The sequence below is a fragment of the Grammomys surdaster genome, unplaced genomic scaffold (assembly GCF_004785775.1).
Source record: "Grammomys surdaster isolate TR1022 unplaced genomic scaffold, NIH_TR_1.0 136, whole genome shotgun sequence".
Lineage (NCBI taxonomy): Eukaryota > Metazoa > Chordata > Mammalia > Rodentia > Muridae > Grammomys > Grammomys surdaster.
Window position 1 is genome coordinate 5,213,354 of NW_021604594.1, and position 21,718 is coordinate 5,235,071.

At 38.7% G+C, this 21,718-nt stretch overlaps 1 pseudogene; it reads right to left on the reverse strand.

The window, feature by feature from the left end:
* Positions 1-14,934: 14,934 nt before the first annotated feature.
* On the reverse strand, positions 14,935-16,512 carry LOC114617423 (annotated as a pseudogene).
* Positions 16,513-21,718: the final 5,206 nt, after the last annotated feature.

Here is a 21,718-nt window from a genome sequence, read left to right on the forward strand (position 1 = left end):
TAACTAAAGATTTGAATCTTTGGGAATTTTTGGTTTTGCCCTTGTTTGATTGATTGGTTTGCTTTGAGACAGGGTTTCAGAAGCACCTGTTGGCTCTGCTCTCACTATGTGGCCAAGGATGACTTTGAACATCTGATCCTTCTGCTCCCACTCCTGACTGCAGAGATTATGGAGTGCACCTCTAAGCCTAACTTTACTGGGAAACTAGTACTACTAGTACTAGTACTACTGGGAACCATTCATTCTAGGCAGGCACCCAGCCAAGACTTACAGCCCTAGCCCCTGTATATGTTTACTTTGATGGAGCCTTGAGTTTCTGTGATCCTGGGAAACAAAAGATAAACTGATGGTCTATTTTGCAAATACTTTCAAAACAAACTCTTGGTTCCTTGAGGACACGTTTGAAGGTGCTAACACAGAGCCAGCAGGCTGATAGATTCAGCGCTGCTTTTCCTGTCTCATTGGTGCTGTTCTTTTTAAATTATTATTTTGTTGTTGAATAACTGTGTAATATGAAAAGATGGTGATACTTCCGCCATGTGCACTTGTGGAGGAGGTCAGAGGACAACTTTGTGGAGTTGCTTCTCTCTTTCCACCTTTCTATGTGTTTGGGGATCAAAGTCTGGTCACTAACCTTTTGCAACAGTTCCATTCACCTGGTGATTCAGCTCACTGAGGGTCCACTGGTGGTGTTTTTAAATTCATGATTGTCCTATTTTATTGATTCTCTGACTTTAAACTGAACACTTGGAGATATTTTGTAGATATAGCCCAACTTTGTTTTCAATTACAACTATTCCTGCCAAAACAATGCATATTCTAGTATTCTTACTTGACTCACAAATTTTTAGAAGCTGTTTATCACAGTTACTTAACTTGTACATGATTTTGCTATGTTCTCATCACCATTTGGGAAAAGTTATTCAGAGAGAATGCACTTATCTCCTGTTGTATTTACTCTTAAAAATGAAGGTTATATGTTCAACCAAGGGCATTGTTCTCTAAGACCCTGGATTCTACTTAGGAATAAAGTTCCCATCCATCCTCCAATCACTGAAATCTGGACAAAGCAAGGAGTACCCTTACCTAATCCAAAATGAGTGGCACCTCAGACATGTTCCCCACCAATTGAGCTATAACAGGAGTTAGAGAAATTATTTCATGGAATCTAATTAATGTTCTTCATGTTTTACAGACAGATTTAACACAATGGGATCTCCTAAGAATGGAATATTTGTGGCTTATCCAGCATTTCTGTCATGTGTAGGGTCATTTTCATCTGTAGGAACCCTCTCAGAAGTCAGCAGAAATAACTGACATTTGTAGAGTATTAGATACTGACTCTTAGGAGTGTGATGGATTCTAGCACATTAGGGTATGTGATCCATCCAGTAACATAGTTCAGCTTCTTATTCCTACATGGAGAAAGTCCAACATAGTAAGGAGCAAATATAGATGTATAGTTATCGGAAGTAAACTTCATTAACAAACTGAGAACAAAGAGAACACACCATACATTTTTACCCCTCAGTACAGGTGTTTTTCACCTTTGTCTTCCTGTACTTCACTCCACAATGTTAGTCTTCAGGAGTGAAACAGTATTTTCTGACATAGGAATGCCAGGCACAATTGAGATTAAACCTAAAGTAAGCTACCCATTGGGAAAGGTTTACAAAACAGGAGTATGTTTTACAAACCTCCTAGCTCTCAGGAGGATTTTGACTGAAAGTCTTTCTTTCATTAGAACATTAGACATTCCAGGCATGTGAGCAGAGGATGAAGATGCTGGTCCTTTGTCTCATTTTCATTTCCAGGGTCAAGGACTACTGTTTCTTAAGAGGGGGAAATGCAGTCTTAGTTTGCTCAGAATTCAGAGTTAATAGGAAAATAGGAGTTGCTCTTCAAATGCCAGGTAGTCACAAGCCAGCTTCATGTGTCTCATGTTCAGTGTGGGTCAACACATTTGACTATTCCAACCTTCTAGGACTCAAGGCTTCTGGAATGCTCAAAGCCATCACGAAATGTCTTGTATAAAATGTCTTCCCTTGGATTCTGTTTCCTCTCTGTCTTGACTCTGTTCATTCCTTTCTGAATGTCCCAACTTTCATCCTGTGGCCTTCCCAGTCTTGCTGTTGATGCCACACCATACACACTATGGGTGGGTATAGCACCTGTAACTCCTTGGAACTTGTTGATTTAAGGTATGTTGGAAAGCATTTCCATTGCCTGCATATGCACCTCCCTGCAGAGCCTGCTCTGCCCATGTGAAGAAGCAGTCCTCTAAGTAACTGATAGAAGTTGGAGTATCAGTTTCCCATCTTCCTCCCCATTAGCAATTGAGAAGTATTCTGTAATGGCATCAGGATCTCTCAGGGAGTTCGAAACTCCATACTGCTGAGAAATCATCTATGGAGAATGGTTTTAAGGAGGCTGATGCCTCCCCCTTCTGCTTTCCTTGAGTGTGAAGTTGTGACATTTCTACTTCCTTTCTATCAAAAACATCAATTGAATTGTGGAAACACTGATGGGTGCTACCTTCAGTAGCCTGTAACAGCATATCCTTGATTAACTTTATTTTCCTATGATGTTTCTCCACCCCTACATATGTTTTCTCAGATAACTTCCCAGCTTACCACTTGAACTTTTGTTTTATGAACTTTTATGGAAACCAAACTGAAATAAAGACACTGGTTTTCCTTATTATGTGATTTTGGCCTACATTTGAATGATGTCATACCAGATATTCAAGCCAAACATTCAGATAATTTACCAACTCTAAAGAAAGCCAAGAACAGTGTTGTCTTATTTGTAGTTGAAATGACTTTGTAGTTGCATGGTTTATATGCAATATTTTCTCTTCTAAATATTGTATTAATTTGCTAGTGACCTCAAATCTGTGTCTCTAAGCCAGAGCTTTCTCTCAAAATTTGAACAGAAAACATTGATTAGTCTTATTTTCTAGATACACTGACACCTGTTAAACCTGACATCAACATCTTTTAACTTAAGAAATTTTCTTCTCAGTTTGCTCCATCTCGGGATCCTTTTCACCATTTATTTATCCTACTGCTTAAGCAAGAAAGCAAAGAGCATTTTTAATGCCTCTTATTTAAACCACTGTCAGAAAGGTACGCATTTAGCAACATGTAATAGAAAACTCAATTTGCTCAAATGATATTGCTTTTGTTCCTCACATAGCAAGTAGGTTCAGAATAAATGGCTAGACTTTTCACTCAGTAACCTAAATATTTCTGGCCATGTTCTCACAGTTCAGCTACAATTCTCTGAGGGGACTGAAGCAGAACTATGCCAGTTCCAGAGTCATAATGCAGAAGCACAACGAAGTAATGTGAGAGGCTTGTATTGGAATCCACTCTTTTCCCTAAAGAATCTCCCAGCAGACTGCTCTCTGTGGTCCATTTGTCAGAACAAGCCAGATAAGTATCCCAGCTACAGGAAAGAGCAAGGAAAGAGCAAGGTAGCTATTGGTAGTTATTGTAGGATTACTCCAATAAGACTCAGCAACAAGAGGGGCACATTGGCCCCTGGAGGAACTAATACTCCTTTACGGAAAAATAAAGCTCTGGATTTCCTCCTACAATCCTCCTCCAAGATCAGCTTTGTGATTTCAAGATATTAAATTAATTGCTTTGTGGAAATAGATACACATAGTAGAAAATGGTAATACTTAATCTAAATATTAATTTAAGGATTAAAAGAGTAAGTGTTTGTCCCAGATTTAGAAGGACATGTCTGTAATCCAAAATTCAAGATGGTAATACAGGACTATTTTCAGGTATTTGAAGACATCCTGACTGGGCTATCTAATGAATTGTGGGCCAGCTTGATCTACAAAGTAGAGAGAGAGAGAGAGAGAGAGAGAGAGAGAGAGAGAGAGAGAGAGAGAGAGAGAGGGAGGGAGGGAGGGAGTGAGAGAGGGGGGGAGGGGGAGAGAGAGGGAGAGGGAGGGAGGGAGGGAGGGAGGGAGGGAGAGAGAGAGAGAGAGAGAAGAAGAAGAAGAAGAAGAAGAAGAAGAAGAAGAAGAAGAAGAAGAAAGGAATGGTAATGATATCACAGCAACAGAAAAATAAGTAACGCAGAAGTTAAAATAAAAGCCTAGCATGACCCAACCATTAGGGTATACACATTACAAAATGAAATAAAACTAAAACCAGGAACTAGCATGCATTGGTGAGAATGTAGAGAAATTAGAACTCATTCTTCTGCTCAAAAGGGAAAATGATACAATCATTGCAGAAAATAGTAAATCGACTTCTCCAAGCACTGCGCGCAGGTCCACGCGCGTACACACACACACACACACACACACACACACACACACACTTGAAAACAGGACATTGAAGAGATATTTATATAACACCCATGTTTGTAGCTGCATTATGCATGGTTGATATCATTTGGAGAGTACCTATGACAGATCAGATGAACACATAAACAAAATGCAATATGTACCTACAGTAGAATGTTATTCTTCTATAAAAGACAAGGAAATCAGACAGATGCTCCAACATGGATATATCTTAAGCACATTATTCAAAGAGAAATAGTACAATTACAAAAAAAAGCAAGTAAGGTTTGATTCTACTTATATGGGGTTCCTAGAACAGGCAAGCTTGTGGAGAAACTGAAGTAGGGAATGGGTTCAGTAGGTTAATTACTTGCTGTGCAAACATGAGATCCTAAGTTTGGATCCTCAGAACTCTTGTCAAACCAGTGCAGTCCTTGGCATTTGCAGACACTGAGTCCCTACAGCAAAATGGGAGATGGAGACAGAAGAATCTTGGGAAGCTTTGGACCGCATGGCTAGGCATATAGAACAGAAAGCCAAAGTCCTGACTCAGTGTAGAAGATGAGACCATTAACAAGGTTTTCCTCTGACCTTCTATTTGTGTCTACAGTCATGCACACAAGCAGGTACACACACAACACACACACCTACACCACTATTTTTAAACAACAAAAAAGACATAGAGAAAATGGAATGAGAAATTATAGTTGAAAAGAAACAGACATGATACTTTGCAAGATGAAAAAGAATCCCAGAGGCAAGTATAGTAATCGCTGAGTTTAAAACACTGATTTAAAATACAGTAAACTTTAAGAATTAAAGTGATTTATTTATTTTCAAAAAATAAACATATCAAAATTAGCTTGAATATGTTTCGCCCTTTTTTCTCATCATTCAACTTCATACCAAGGTCAAGAGTCGTCTCTCTGTACTGGTAGACCGACTTGCTTCCAGCATTTTGTTGTAGTCACTTTCAAGGCCATGCAACACATCTGTGGTCTCCTTTAATTTGAAGAATTGTAGACATCATCATCCTTTTGGAATACCATTTTGTTCATTTGCATTTTTACCTTTATGAAACTCCCATATCTGCATTCCTATTTTTATGGATAGTGATCACTGATATTCTTTTGTTCAGATGTTTCTTCTGTAATCTCACTAGCATTCAATTTCAGTTCTTAGATTCATGTCAGCTTCTGAAATACTGAACTTGGCCTTGCCTGGTACTGAAATGTCCTGTCTTCAGTCTCTTTTACTGTTTTATTTCAGTATCTGACAGTAGTAAAATTAATTGGATTATAGTCTTCCATCCCAATTCTAGCTCAACTGGTTTTCAGGTATAACTACTACTTCAGCTAAGACATGCTGATGTCACTTTGACTTATCTGACTTATTATCCTTTGTTCTGTAGCTTCATTCATTTTCTTATGTCCATTTTCCAGTCTATAAGCATAGTGCATTTGTCTCCAACACTTAATTTCTTTGCTGCACTTACATTTTGGGTGGCTAGCTTTCCCTTACTAGTTTCTGTAAAATTCCAAATAGATTTTATTACATGAACCAAGTCATAGGTGTTTAACAACCATTCACTAAATGACTTTGAAGACTAAATGACATGACTGTTCACTAAGGTTAAAACTTGCCAACTTGATGAGATTTTACAATCACTATAAAAATAAATCTTTGGGCATATCTGTGTGGAAGTTTATAGAATTGAGGTAGAAGAATGCACTTCTTCTAAACTAAATGTGGACAACATTATATTATGGCCTGGTGTCCTGGAATGGAAAGGAGAAATAAACAGAGCACCAGCAGTCATCTTACTTTGCTTCTTGACTGTGGATGCTATGTGACCAGCTGGTTCAGGTCCCTGCCACAGTGATTCCCGACATAATGGACTGTACCCTTCAACTGTGAGCCAAGGTAAACTTCTTCCCCAAAATTTTTTCCCAGGTATTATGTCCCGGAAATGAGCAACGTAAATAATGCATGTTTGTGTTCGTGGCAGTTAATTTGTGATGATCTGTGGACTGACAAGTTAGCATTGAGGTTACTATTTGCAGTTTATATATCACATGCAAAACTTTGAATTATGTTGTCAGGAGCTGGTGTTTTTTACCTAAATGGTAGTAAATTAATTTGTCCAAAGCAATGGCTACCTTTCTGCAGAGGTTGTGTAAGAAGAAACCTGAAGGAGGAGACAGTTCAGTGCCCTGAGAAGAAGCCATTTCTAAGTGATAAGCAGAAGAGAATCCTGCAGAGTAGTTCATAAAAAAAAACAAAAAATGTCAAAAGAGCAATAGAAATCAGGAACATGTCTACAAGCAAAAGGTTTGTTTTTTAAATTGAGCAATACTAAGATCCTATAAAGCAGTACAGTAGAGTTGGCCCTCGTTTTTCGAGTGTGTGAGTGAGCCAGCCCTGAGGCGATGAATATGGAAGAGCTGGCCCTGCCACTTATCTGCCATTTGGTGTCATGGGTAAGGAGAAGATCCACCCTGTTCTTCACCACCTATGGAAGGTGGGAGAGCTGACACCCAGGTCATGAAAGACAGATAGCTAGCCCTGCCCCTCACCCGCTCTAATACATGGGAGAATGGCCCTGCACCGCAATGGATCAGCAATGTAGAGCTGGCCCTGGCTCCAGGTTTTGCCAGTGACCAGGCTGTGAGGGCTTGAGAATGGGAGGGTTGGCCCAGCCTCTCACCTGCTGCAGCACTCAGGAGAACAGGACTTACACCTAGCTTGGGCAGCACAATAGAGCTGACCCTTAGGGTCAGAAGAGCTGATGGGTTGATCAGCTCAGCTACCACTCAGGCCAGATCCAAGGCTTTGAGTTGACCTATTCCAACATCTACTTCAATCATAAACTTCTGGATTGACGGAAGGTGCCACTTCTCCTCCTCCTCCTCCTCTTCCTCCTCTTCTTCCTCCTTCTTCTTCTTCATCTTCTTATCACAGCTTTGGGAAATCCAGTCTTTGTAATTTTACCTATGTCAGACTTATTTTACTGTTTATGGTACATTCATGTGGGAGCATGTATCAGAATATTATTTATTTATTTATTTATTTATTTATTTATTTATATCTCCAGACTTTATTCCTAAATACTACTGCTTTTATAATGTAGTGTGTATATGTCCATTTGTTGTGTGATAGACAGTTGGCCTTTTCTTTCTACTTTTGGGACAGTGATAAACAATGATTTTGTGGATGGTTGCATAGAAAAGTTTGTGGGGACATATATTTTTGAATGTTATTAGAGGTACAACTATAGTTGACTTGTGTCACATGGCAATTCTAACATTTTCAAAAACTTCCAGACTAGATTATATTCCCACCAGCAGTATATGAAGATTCATTTGCATCTTTCCTTCAAAAACTTGTGTATGACTGTTTCTCCTCATTTTTTTCTACTTCTGTCATTTCTCACTCTAATATGTCTTATTCCATGATTGTTAAACCTATATTCCTACTATGAAAACAATGTCTTCATTATCATTTACAGCCTTTTTACCCCACACTGTAGAGAACTTATTCATTAAAATTACAATGAATGTTAGGTCTTTAATATTTTAGGTCATTTTGCAAACTGTTACCACCATAAAATCAAACAAACCAAATCCCAACTAAATAAACAAGCAAATAGCCACAAAATTCCAAGGCTAGATAAGGCAAATGTTCATAAGAACAATTAGTTTAACTACCTTGTTCTTGTCTTACATTAAAAGAACGCAATGCAGCAGGTTTGGAGTAGTCTTCTCAGTAACTCTGATTTTCAGGAAGTACAAAGTGAAACAAATGGCCTTTTATTTTGGAAGGAACATCTGTTTACCAAACTAACCAGATGAGTAATTCACTGAGATGTTGGGGATCTAAATTGTACTTGGATTTGCTTCTCACCCACTGGCAATCATGGGAATTTTTGGTATGACTAGGCTGCTGCTACTTAAATTCTGCATCTATTAATACAAGGTCACTGACATAGCATACAATCACGCTGTTCTATGGAGTGGTGGTGTGACTCAAGTTTCAAAACTAAACTCCCCTATACAGTGGAAAAATAGGTGTATCTGGAATAGAACTGTTCACAGAAAGCTGATCTGATGTTCTTCCTTATTGAGATCAAGGAAAAAAAATGTTAGAACAGCCACTGGAAACTGAGTTCAGGGATGTGTTCCTGATTTACTCAACTAAAGAGATCGTGTGGACTAGCAGTTCCACGGATTTTTCCATTTAAAAATCTGCCTCTTGATTGAGCTTACAGCAATCTACTGACATTCTTTGACAGCCACATTTCATTTATATACAAAGCAGAAAAAGAAACACAGGTTTTTTATGAGATTTTAAAAGGATTGCTACCCATGTCTGTTAGAAGATAGATCCAGCTGCTTGAGAACAGTCTAAAAAGAGAGAGCATAAACAAGATTATGAGAGAAATATGTCTCTCATCAACTGGAAAGCCTTATATAAGTACACAAGAATGATGCTTGGTCCTGCCTTCAGTGGGCTAATTGCTTCTTTCTTCTTGCCAAGGTGTCCACATAATAATTGGTGTTTTTTCTATACTACAAATTGAAAAGGCAATAGGATGGCCACATCAATTCATTTTATTGACAAGATCCACAAATTGCTTTCATTGATCTCATCTATATATCATTGGCTCAAAACTTTGTTATGTGGCCAGGCACAGCTGTGATGTGGCAAGATAATGTAATCTGTGTTTTGAATGGCTGTTTTCACAGCTAAAATTTGGATATTGTATTCCTGTGATGAGGAAGCAGAGCTATCAAGGAATGACCAATAGCCAGAGCAGTATCTCCTCACATATTTCATACTTTGAGTCTAACTAATCTCTGCATTCCTCCAGAGTGAAGTTTTACTTTTTGATAAGGGCAAAAGGCTTGATATTTAGTCCTTGGTTTAATAAAACTTTCATAGCCCTCACTAAGAGTCAGAGAGAAGACGTACAGATTAGTCGTCTTTACATACAGGATATATGGAACCCAATTACAGTATGGATTTGTAGACTTATAGAATTGGCACTCCCAATCTAAAAGTCTTCATGTGTCCCCACCCTCTGTTCCATTAATTAGTTCACAGTTGATGGGTGATGCTTCCAGAGATTAATTACTTCCCTCTTCTGACTACATGGTGGCCTTGAGTATGATCAAAGGTACTTTTGAATGTGGAAAAGAGAGATTTATGAGCTGTACATGTGACCCTCTTATGCAGCTTTCTAAGCATTGACATCAGGCTTTGGAATCATGTGGGGACACTAGTCGCAGAGCAACCATTGGGAGACCATGACAGCTTGTGACAGGTTCCATAATTCATATTATTTGTGTCTAAACTGCAGAAATCTAAGCAAAGATTAACACACTGTTATGGGATTCCTTGTACTAAGGTGGCTCCAATAACCAGCATATTTCTCCTGTGTGATATAGAAAAAGAAAATCCCACCTTGCTTCCAATTCTCACGAGATGCTTCTTGCTGTATCAACACTAAAAATGTCAAGGTAAGTATGTATGTTCAGCAGTGGATGGGGAAGAACATGTAAGACATTATCTTATAACTAGCCATCTTTAATTTTTTTCGGCTTAAAACTTTGTATTGCTCTTTTTCTACATCATATCTAGAAAAGTTGGGTACTATGTTCAGGGTGGATGATCATTAACGGTATGCTTAATCCAACACTCTGATGTATCCAGAGGTTTCAGAAACATATCAAATCTAAAATTACTAATAATTATAACTGTTTTAATAAGTTCAGTCTAATCCTCCCTAGGATAGCCTCATTTAAAAGCTATTCCCCCCCAATTGCTCTAATATTGAGGCTAATAAAGACAAATGGACCCTGGAACTTATAGGCTAGCCTTTTCTTGCGTCAGCAATTTTTCCAGCTTATTTCTTCTGGGAACCGATGATAGTCATGAGTCGGAGGCAATGAGATGAAGAGCAGGTGCGAAGAGAGTTTACATTCTCTTTCAAATTATATGCATTAGAGGAAGGAACTTTTACAGGTACTCAGGTTAAGACTTGCAAAATATAGCAAAAGGAAGTGCTTATGTTGGGAAAGGTTTTGCAGTAGCATTTTAGTGTTTCCAGAAGTGAGAGCCATGTAAGTACCCACAAATGTTTTCATTGTACTTCTCAGGTTGTGTTCCCTTACATCACCCACCAGCAGGTAAGTGCAGTGAACACTACACATTTTTCCTCAAACATTACTGAGTATAGTGTCTTGAATGAGAAATGGTCCCCATAGTCTATGTATTTCAACACTTGATCCTAGTTATTGACACCATTTGGGAGCAATAAGAGAGGTGGCCTCCCTGGAGGAATTATGCTACTCCAGGTGGGCTGTCAGGGTATTTAGGCTCTGTCGTAAGTTAGGGATTCTATTGCTGTGAAGAGACACCATGACCATGGCAATTCTTACAAAGGAAAATATTTAATTGGGGCTGGCTTACAGTTTTGGATTTTTAGTCCATTATCATCATGATGGGAAATATGTCAGCATGCAGGGAGACATTGTACTGGAGAAAGAGCTGAGAGCTCTACATCTTGATCTACAGACAGCAGAAGTGAATGCCACACTGGGCCTGGGTTGAATATCTTTGACTACAAAGCTTTTCCCCTTTACTACTTCCTCCAATAAGGCCACACCTATGCCAACAAGGCCATAGTTCTTAATAGTACCTACCACTCTCTATGGGTCTATGGAGGCCATTTTCTTTCACATCCCCACAGCCTGTCTTTATTTCCAGTTTGCTGTCTCTTCTTCATGTTCCTGATTAAAGTTGTGAGCTCTTAGCTTCCTGCTTTGAACCCCCATGCCTGCCTCTCCCTGCTATTTCTCCCTGTCATAATGGACTATTATCCCTCTGGAACATAAAGCCAAAACCACTTCTTTTGTTTTTAGGTTATCTTATGTCCTGGTGTTTTATCACAGCAACATAAAAGTAACTAACACAGAGAGCAAGCAGCGCAGCCACATGGAGGGCTTCCAAAAAGATGAGTTACAGAGTCTCACCCCAGTGCTTCTATTTCCAGAACTCTGGAATGAAGGTCAAGAATTTTGTTTTCAATAAACTCCCAATTGTGACTGATCCTGCTGATCTGGAGACTGGTTTGAGCACCAGCAAACTGCATTGCAACTCAACAGTCTGTGTCTGTGAGCAGACTGTATCAGCTCTGAAGAAAATTTGCGCTTCCCTTGGAGAAGTCTTTCCTATGTGCCTCCCCAACCCCGTGCTTTGAACTATTCATATTTCCACTTGAAGTTACTCAAAGCAGGTAAAGAGACAGACCCAACACTCTTTCCCTTTATGCTCCTTGCATTTCTATAATAGTCGATTGAAGCATTTCTGTGCACTACGTTCAGTGTGGCACTTCATTTCAGATGACCATAAGTTTAAGCTGATCAATTAATCCACTTTTGGATGTCACAGGTTTTTGTCATCTCCCCCTTTAATATCTCCAAACTGCATCCCACTTTGTCAGTCAGTTGATCACATAGTCTTGTGTTCTGACTATTCTGTTGTCATCACACTTCTGCTCCATTTTAAAGGCAGTGGGGTATTATGACTTGTAGATACTATAATTAGCACCATGTGGAATCCGTACAGATAGATTTCATGGTGGGCATAGGTACTTCACAGAAATGTCCATAAAAGTAAAAGTAGAATCTAGCTCTAAGTTCCAAATATGATGTTCAAAACTATATCCTAAAACTAGGCTGTTAAGAAAGTATCTGCCTTTGCTCGAGTCAGGCAGCTAACAAAACCGAAAGCCAGCATTGCATTGGCTGTCTTAAGGACTTTATGCTCTGCTTTGTGACAGCCAAATAAATCTGTCCTCTGACTCTCTGTGCAACTTGGTTGTAAGTTAAAGTGTAGTGTTTGTGATAGTAAAATGTTTGCCACCTCTATAGAGTCCAGGCAACGCTTTACATTTACTGCTTTTCTTAACTTTCCTGTCTTTATTATAGAAAAGCAAGCAAGGACAGCATTAGAGTGTGACATGAGTAACTAATCTGAAGCATTAATGACAGACAGAAAGTCCAGCTTATACTTTGTATGATTGTGTACAACAGGCTGACAGTGTAAGACTGAGTGGTGCTACAAGAAGTATAGATCCTGAAAATGGTAGGTCACAAAGTTCCTCAAAATATGTGTTATTTCTAATTATCATTTTTGGAAACATTTTATTATGTGTCTCAGGTTGGTCTTGTGATCCTCCTGCCCCTACCCAAGATGCTTCAGTTTCACACATGCACTGGCATGCCTTGGCTTATTGCCCATTCTTGTTAAATAGGTATTCAACTGAATAGAATGAAAGATTTTTAAATAGCTTTACTCTTGTGCTGGGTTAATGGCTCACTGAGTATAGGAATTGCCACACAAGTATAGGACCCAAGTTTGGATTGTCAAAGCATAGCTAAAGCCAGATGTCAAAGTACATGATCTGTAATTCCAGCACTCCCTGTAGTGATAGAGGCAGGACAGGGGGATACTCAGAAGCTCACAGACTAGCTAGCCTGGTAGAAGCAGAGAGGAACAACAGAAGAGATTCTGTCTCAAGAAGGAAGGTGAGGGCCAGCACATCTGAGATTGCCCTTTGATCTCCACATGAGTGTATGGTATGTATGTGCCCATATAAACACTAATGCACTACACACACACACACACACACACACACACACACACACACACACACACCACATTTTTTAAAAAAGATCTCCTTTCTAGATGTGTTTTGGATAGGTTATTTCCTCATATATACCAGGATAATAGTAACTCGAATATCTAATGCAAGGACTGTGATCATGTGTACACTAAGATAAGTGTATATGTGCAGCAAGAAATACTGACACTTAATCAACATTGTGAGTAAAAGGCTACATTCCGTGGGCTTTCTGAGATAGATAACTTTGTTGTATGAATCTAAGATTAGCAATAAATTAATGATAGTGATAAAGAAGGGCCAAACACTTCATTTCCCTCCATTGTCTCCCTATTTCAGTTGAAAACACATTGCTTTGTCAGTATTTAGGGGATGAAAATGCCTAGAAACAAGGTCTGGATTATAATTAAGCAAGATCTAGTTTTCTAAACAAAACAAAGAAAAATCCTAACGACTTCTGTTTTTAATTTTTGTCATTTTATTGAGTATGATTTTATACAGTATTGATCACAGTTTCACCTCCCTTGTCTCCTCCCAGATCTTCCCCATCTACCGCAACTCATTCTCTCTGTCTCTCTCTCTCTCTCTTGTTCCCTCTCTCAGAAAAATAGAAAGAAAAAGCATGAAAAACATACACATACAAACACCCACATACACACACAACCTATAAAAACACAAACTCAGAAATGATAAAATATAGCAAAAGACAAGTAAGGCTTAGCAAATGTTCAAACAAGGCATTATGAGACAAAACATCTCCAAAAACTTTTGTGTTAGTTTTTTGTTGGCCATCTATCTTACTGAAGAATGTTCTAAGCCAGATACAATTTGGGCCAAAACAATTTGAATTTGTATAGGAGAACAAATTTTTGTAAATTCCTAAACAGTGAGAAAGACTAATGCAGAGATACAAAATAACTAATCTGCATTATCTCTTCAAACTGATTAATCTAATCATAAATTAATTGACAATAAAACCTGGGAAGATATAATGGCCTAAAATGTTGGTTACCAACTCCTCAGGCTTACCTACAGAAAGACACAGCAATTGACATCCTAGGTTTTTGTTATTTTCAGGATGACCAAAACCATCAAGCTTAAGATTAACTTCTAGAAACAAGCCTGAAAAATGTTTTACAAACATAAATAGATCCTGTCCCATTGCAATATAGCAGCTTAAGGACACCTGCTTTGGGTTTAGCTGATCTAGGCTTGGGTATCACATCTTCACTAAGGATTTAGGAGGCTCAGAGCATATTACTGAACTGGCCTCAGGCAGGTTTTTGTTCAGCTGTTAAATATAAATCGCCAGAGCTCTCATCTATTATTTTTTTTAAGAGAAGACAGTAGTAACATATTTATTGATAATTCTGACAAAGAAGGGATGAGATTGAGTTTTAAAATTACCTATAATATATACCCTATAAAAAGCTCAAAGACTAACAAAACAATAATCTTCACATAAAATTTATCTCACAAATGTCAATATTCTACCCTACTTAAATATACAGAACACTAGGCAACTGGTTTTGATTAGGATAGTAATGAATATTATCCTCAATTTAATCCTTACATTTTAAAATACTATTTCCTTAATATGTTAGAACATAAATTCTACACCATGATTAATTAATGATGTCAGATTACTACTGGGTGAACATTTTTTTCATTTTTCTTCCAAATAAATACTTAATATGAATATAAGCTGTGTTTGGGGTAAAATGTTTGCAATTCTCAATGAAATATAGGGTTTTTCTGTGGTTGTTCTCCAATAATGAGTAAGGTTTCAATATTATGTAAATTATTACAAATACATTTCTCGTTGTAAATAACAGAATTCTGTATGAATACTAGAAGTTTAATGACCTATCATCTTAGTCTCTTGCATGGATCTTGTTTGTGGTCTAAGGATAGAGTTTGTAATAAATGATTTGCCATATTATTTACATTTGTAAGGTTTCCCTCTGGTGTGCATGCTAAATTTGGTTTGCAAATATGATTTCTGAGTGTAGGATTTTCCACATTCCTTACATTGGTAATGATTTTTTGCAGTACGTATTCTGAGGTCAAGATGAAGATTTGAGGACAAGGTAAAGGATTTGCAACATTCACTATATTTGAAAGGTTTGTCTCCAGGATGGATTCTACTGATGATGCTGAAGAGTTGAGGACTTTGGAAATAAATGTCCACTATTACCACATTTTTCAGGTTTGTCTCCTGTACAGATTCTCTGTTGAGACTGAAAATTTGAGGAGCAGGTATAGGATTTCCTGCATTCATGACATCTATAAGAATGTTTTCCAATATGGATTCTTTGATGACCTTTGAGAGATTAACACCAGATAAAAGATTTGCCACATTATTTACATTTGTAGGGTTGACCTCTAGAATGGATTCTGCAGTAAGCTTGAAGACGTGAGAACCATGTAAATTATTTATCACACTTATTATATTTCTATGGTCTGTCTACTACATGGATTCTCTGGTGAACTCTGAGAGTTGAAGAATGAATGAAGGATTTTCCACATTCATTACACTTGTAAGGGTTTTCTCCACTGTGAAATCTACACTGAATGAAAAGGTGTGTGTGCTGATTTACCATATTTATTACTATTTGTGAGGTTTGTCTCTAGTATGGATGCTGTGATGATCTCTAAGACTTGAAGAACTGGTGAAGGATTTCCCACATTCACTACATTTGTAAGGTTTCTCACCAGTATGAATTCTGTAGTGGACATGAAGTTGTGAGGACTTTGCAAATAATTTGCCACACTTATTACATTTGTAAGGTTTGTCTCCTGTATGGATTCTGTGGTGAACTCTAAGTCTTGAGGAACTGCTGAAAGACTTCTTGCATTCACTACATTTGTAAGGTTTGTCTCCAGTATGGATACTATGGTGATCTTTAAGATTTGAAGAACGGGCAAAGGACTTCCCACACTCATTGCATTTGTATGGTTTGTTTCCTGTATGAATTCTGTAGTGAACATGAAGATGTCTGGACTGTGTAAATGATTTACCACACTTATTACATTTGTAGGGTTTGTCTCCTGTATGGATTCAATGGTGAACAATAAGGCTTGAGGAATTAGTGAAGGATCTTCCACATTCATTATGTTTGTAAGGTTTGTTTCCAGTATGGTTTCTGTGGTGAACTTTAAGCCTTGAGGAACAGGTGAAACAGTCTCCACATTCATTACATTTGTAATGTTTTTCTCCTTTATGGATGCTTTGGTGAGCTTGAGTATTTGGTGACCTGGTAAATGCTCTGGCTATCTGAATGCCTTCTCCTTTATGGCCTTGTTCTCTTCCTTCTGTTTTCTCTTGATCAACTATTCAGGGCTCTTTATTTTGTTCAAGACAGATGATTACCTCTGGTTTTGAAAGTGCAACACCCACAGAAACCAGGTTGTTGTAATTCTCCAACATGACATCTCTGTACAAAGCCTTCTGAGCAGAATTGAGACATTCCCACTCCTCCTTAGAGAACTCTATAGCCACATCAATGAATCGCATTTGACCCTCAGAAGAACATGTTTTCTTTCTCCTTCAGAATGGAATGTCTCACAAATGTTTATATGAAAACTACACCTTCCAGAAGCCACTCTTTATTGACAAGCAGTCAATCATCCTCCCTGTCCCTGATAAAAGTGAAGTGTGGAAAGCAGGAATCACAACTCCTTGCCTTCTGCCAGCTCTCATCTATTTTAAATACTGAACTGACATGGGTGGCTGTTGTTATGTTTCCTACCTTGCAAAGTAATGATAACTCCTGAATGAGTTATTGATTTAACACGTAATTTCTGAGGAGACAAATAACATTCATTCAAGATTAAAATAATAGTGTTATTTTATTCATTTTAAATCCATTTGGATACTTGGTACAAAACTGGCTATATAGTTTTAGGGTAATCTTCCTGAATGTTCTGAGCTATGTCCTCTGCCTTGGTTGACCTCCTGTGCAGCAGTGTTGGCCAAACTCCACAAAGGAAAACTGCGATAACCAATCAACCAATACTGTAATCAGCAATCAGCACTTCAGTTCGAACAGTCTTTCTGCAGACAGGAATCGTCCCACGTCTCCATCACACCCTATTCCCCAATCAAAACTCTTTTGGGGAAACAGGCTCAGAACTTCGTCTGCTTAGTGTATACCTCACTTCTTTCCACTGTTATTCAACTTCCTCTTGGCACTAAGGATGATATCCTTATGTGAGGCCTTTCATGTTTTCTTCTGACTAACTAGAAGACCCCACTCTCGCACCCAAGAACAGTCCCCAGGCATACCCATCTCACTTTCATGAAGCTCCTCTTCCTGAGTGGCCTTCCTACACTAATTTAGGCCAGGTTTCTTTATCTTCTATTCTTAACACCCCGGTGCAGTTTACTTTTCTTTTCTGTACACACTTCTAGCTGGTCAGCAAAGACTCACTTGTGAATGAACCCAATTCAATGAACAGAAAGTCTTTATTAAAAACTCTATTGCCTGCTTCTATAGTCTTCTGACCTCCCTCTACACACACACCTCACAACACAGTGCCTGGCACTCATATAGATTTCGAAGAGTGCTTGTTACCTAGTGTGTTGGTTTGAATGAGAATAGCCCCACCATAGATTCATATTTTTGAATGCTTGGTATTCAGTTGGTGGACTATTTAGAAGGAGTAGGAGTCATAGCCCTGATGGAGAAAGTATGTTTCTAGAAGTAGGCTTTGAGGCCTCAAAAATCCCACATCAATCTCCTTCTCTCAACTCTGGTACCCCTGCTCCTGACTCAAAGGTATGGATCCAGATGTAAACTCTTGACTATTGCTACAGTGGCATGCCTGTCTTTTGCCATACCTCCTGAAATGATGGTGTAAACTCATCTTCTGGGACTATAAGCAAGATACCAAGCAAACACTTCATTTTATAAGTTGCCTTGGTCATCATGTCTTCTGGCAGCAATAGGACAGTGACTAAGACAACTATAGAAGAAGCAGCTTCAGAGAGGTGATGAGAAAATACAAAGCAAACTGAAAATCAAAACCAAATGCTCTAACTAAAGCCACCAGCCCCAGGTTTCTATGTAGTTAATATCCTCCAACATTAAGAGAGAACATGAAAATCTAGGATGACTTTTCCCATTAGAAATTATTAGTTTTGTTCTTGGAAAGCCATATGAATTAAGAGTGAATTTAAAAAAGATGAAAAATACATTGGAATTACCTGAGTTAAAACTATTTTCTTATCTCTCAAGTTTTGATAACAATCACTTTTAAGAGTCTTCAACTCAAAGATCAATGACTTACAGACAACAGATACATGAATTTTTCTCTTTTACCCTGACACAGCATGTAAAAGAGTTAGTAAAAGATAGCTAAGGGTGAATCTACTTACAAGCTACTCACTTTCACCCCGACTACACTGCCAACAGCCCAAGGACATGTCTTAAAAATAGACAGAGATGCTGTAGCAGCACAGTGCTACTGGGATGGAGAACTGAGTCTCCATTTCCATCCAAAGAGTAGCTCCCTAAATGTCTTTATTAATGTCTGAAGGTCAAACTTAAATATTTATTCATTTTTATACTTCATGATTCAAGATAGGAGCATCAGATTAAACATTACTCATCCTCTTTCTCAACCACTTAAGACACGTGGATTTGTGACTTGTTTTGACGGACAGTACATGTAGATAGATAGTCAGGGAGCAGTAGGCACAGGGAGGTGAGAGAAAGCACCTGAAAGGTCTTGAGGAAAGTGTTGCCAGTGGCAAGAAAGCCAGGGTATGGGAAGGGTGGGGAGCACAGGAAATGCATGGGTCTCATTCACTGTCTTGGCAACACTGTATGAGCTGCCTCTTCAAATGAAACAGCTTTCAAGGGGAAGGAAAGGGAGCACGTTGAAGCTCAGAGCAACCAAGGCAGAGGAGGCAACTGTGGGTGCCTGCCCTAACAACTCCCCACTCCATGCTAAGATTATCATCTTAATTGTGGCCAAATCCCTCTGAGAATTTGATATTCATATTCTTCCAAGTGCTGTTATGTTTTAATTTTTCAGTACTAACTTGCCTGTTCAAGAAGAGGATAAACCAGGGGCTATAAGTTGTGACACTGGAGAACTTCAGACCATCTCAGAAAGAACCAGTGTGCTCACAGGATCAAAACAGAGGTGTTTATCAATAACTTGGAACATTGTTTAAAAAAAAAACGCCATCTAATACAATTAGATTCTCTGTTATGACATTGTTGTGGGCCAAATGACTAATGTGAAGTCGTATTTGTGTTATGTCTGCTTGCCTATAACTATTTGTTTATTATTAGAGCCTTACTTTGTAATCAGATTGTTCTGTTGGGGCCTCAAAGTGGCTTGTCACTGGGTAAAAATAACTTCCCATGGCAGGTGCTCCCAGCAGGTGGCTGCTCATGGTACCTGCACCAGAAAGGTAGATTCAGTCAGAGATTTAATTTTAATAGGAAATCTGTATTACAGCCGGAGCCACAATTGGGTGATGTGCCAAAATTCATGTCTGCAGCATGATTTATTATGTGAAAATACCACAGAACTAATCAGTGGAGTTACTAATTAATACAAATCTGCATTTTTGCATAAGCAATTAGCGCAAGGAGAGAGCAGTGAAAGAGGAAGTTTGGCTCCTTTAATCTCAGTGTCTATTCAAGTGGAAAGACCCACCAGGGCCTAACTCCAAGTTCTACATTTGGAATTTTCCCACTTTGATGAGTTAAAGATACAAAAGGTCAAATTATCAATATTTAATTGAAGTGGAAATGCATCTTTTAAAGAATGAATGGAGATACTTTATTTAAAGAAAGTGAGACTCTAGGGGTGAATTCTTGAATCAAAAATAAATATGCCTTTCAATGACAATGGTGTCTGAGTAACACCCGATGAAGAGTTTGTTTGTTAGTCATATTTGGAAATAAAACCAGTAAGTATATGTCCTGACTGGCGTGCAATCTGCTTCTGAAGAGACTGGGCTTCTCTTCTTTTATTTCCATATTTCTTTGATCATTCCCAATCTAACTCTGTTGCACATTTCTTAAACACTAGTGTTTTGGTTTAAGGTGCTTGCTCTTCCCCTAATCGAAACTCTAATAGAAATTCTAATGTGTTTTCCAGCACATTATAGAATAATCATGTGTACCAATGGAGTATTTAAATCTTTGTGGAGCATCAAATCTGAAAAAATAATACAATTTTGCTTCTGTAGGCTTACTTCACATTTATAATAATATATATTATCATAAATAGAAGTCATTTATGATACAAAACAGCAGGAGAATCTATTGGATACTTGTGATAGACAAGTATTTAAATCCTTTGTAAAATAGAATTAAAACATTTCTAGAGGCATTTTATAATCACCAAAAAAGCCCAGTGGCAAATAGGTGAAAATGCTAGAATAGTGGCTTTGTTTGTTTGTTTGAAAAGTATTCAGTCTGTTTCAGATATATTGGTTGAAATTTGTTTAATCATTCCCAGGTTCACATCAGAATATCTAGGTTTCCAGGAAACTTATTCTGTTAAGGTCGTTAACTAGAAGCAGTAGTGAGAGGCTCTCAGACTAAAGGTGACTAGTGATTTGGCAAAAGAAAGACATTAGGGGGAAAAAAAAAAGAAGACTAGATAGGGTTCACAGTTCTGAAAGCAGTTTTAGAAGCCACGGGGTAGGCGTTGTCCACGGTGCTGATTCTCTCAGGAAGTTTTTTCCCTAGTGCTGCTGCCTGAACTCTGAGGCTGGCTGGCTAGTGTTCTTCTATTCTGCCTTTCGAACCTTGTTTGACTATTTCTCCCATGGTGTCAGCCATTGTTAAGGGTATCCTGTGTGCCTAGCTGGCCCTTCACTCCTGAAGCTACACCTAGCTACAATGGATCTCGATTTCTCTCTCTCTCTCTCTCTCTCTCTCTCTCTCTCTCTCTCTCTCTCTCTCTCTCCTTCCATTATGGCAAAGTGTGGCAAACACGGGATTCTTGCCTTTACAAGAAGTGAAACCCTTGAGTATACAGCCCCTACCCACAACATACACAGTACCAATATACACATTTATAATCTCAGATGTGGAACATGCATCAACAACCACGCACATAATCATAGATCCACGATCATACAGTCCCACACGTGATCGTATGTTCACACTCAGATTCACACCCTTGAACACTCAACCACAATCTCACTTTAACACATTTACACACGCAGGCTCTCTGACAACAAACGTGCCTGAGAGCACTGTCTGGCAAGGTGCTCTGGTAGCGTTTATTTTTATGTTGTTGATTCTGAATGCTGAACGGATTTAAAGGAAGCCCCTTAATTCTGACAGGGAGGCAGAGGTGTATTCTCTTGAGGTCTGTGGGCGCCAGTAGGGGAGCCACTAAGGCCCCAGCGGGATCTAGAGAACGTAAATAATAAATAAAAGGGCCCGGGCAGGCCAAGCTGGGGAAGCCCTGCACTAAATCACTCCCCAAATCACAGCCTCATCGTCCTCCATCCAATAGCTTTAAGCAATTTGTGGAGTTGGGGGTTGGAATCAATTTTTTTCTGTTCTCGCAGGTGCAATATGAATCAATTATCTTAATTAAGATTATGCCGCAAGCCCAGGAGATTTGGGGAGAACGGGTTTTGCGCTCCGGGCGATAGCGAGGCATTTTAATAGCGTCTCTTTTGCTCCTGGCTCTCTCCTGTCGCCTGTCTGTCTAGTCGGGGCAATTCCAGCTTCTGGCCG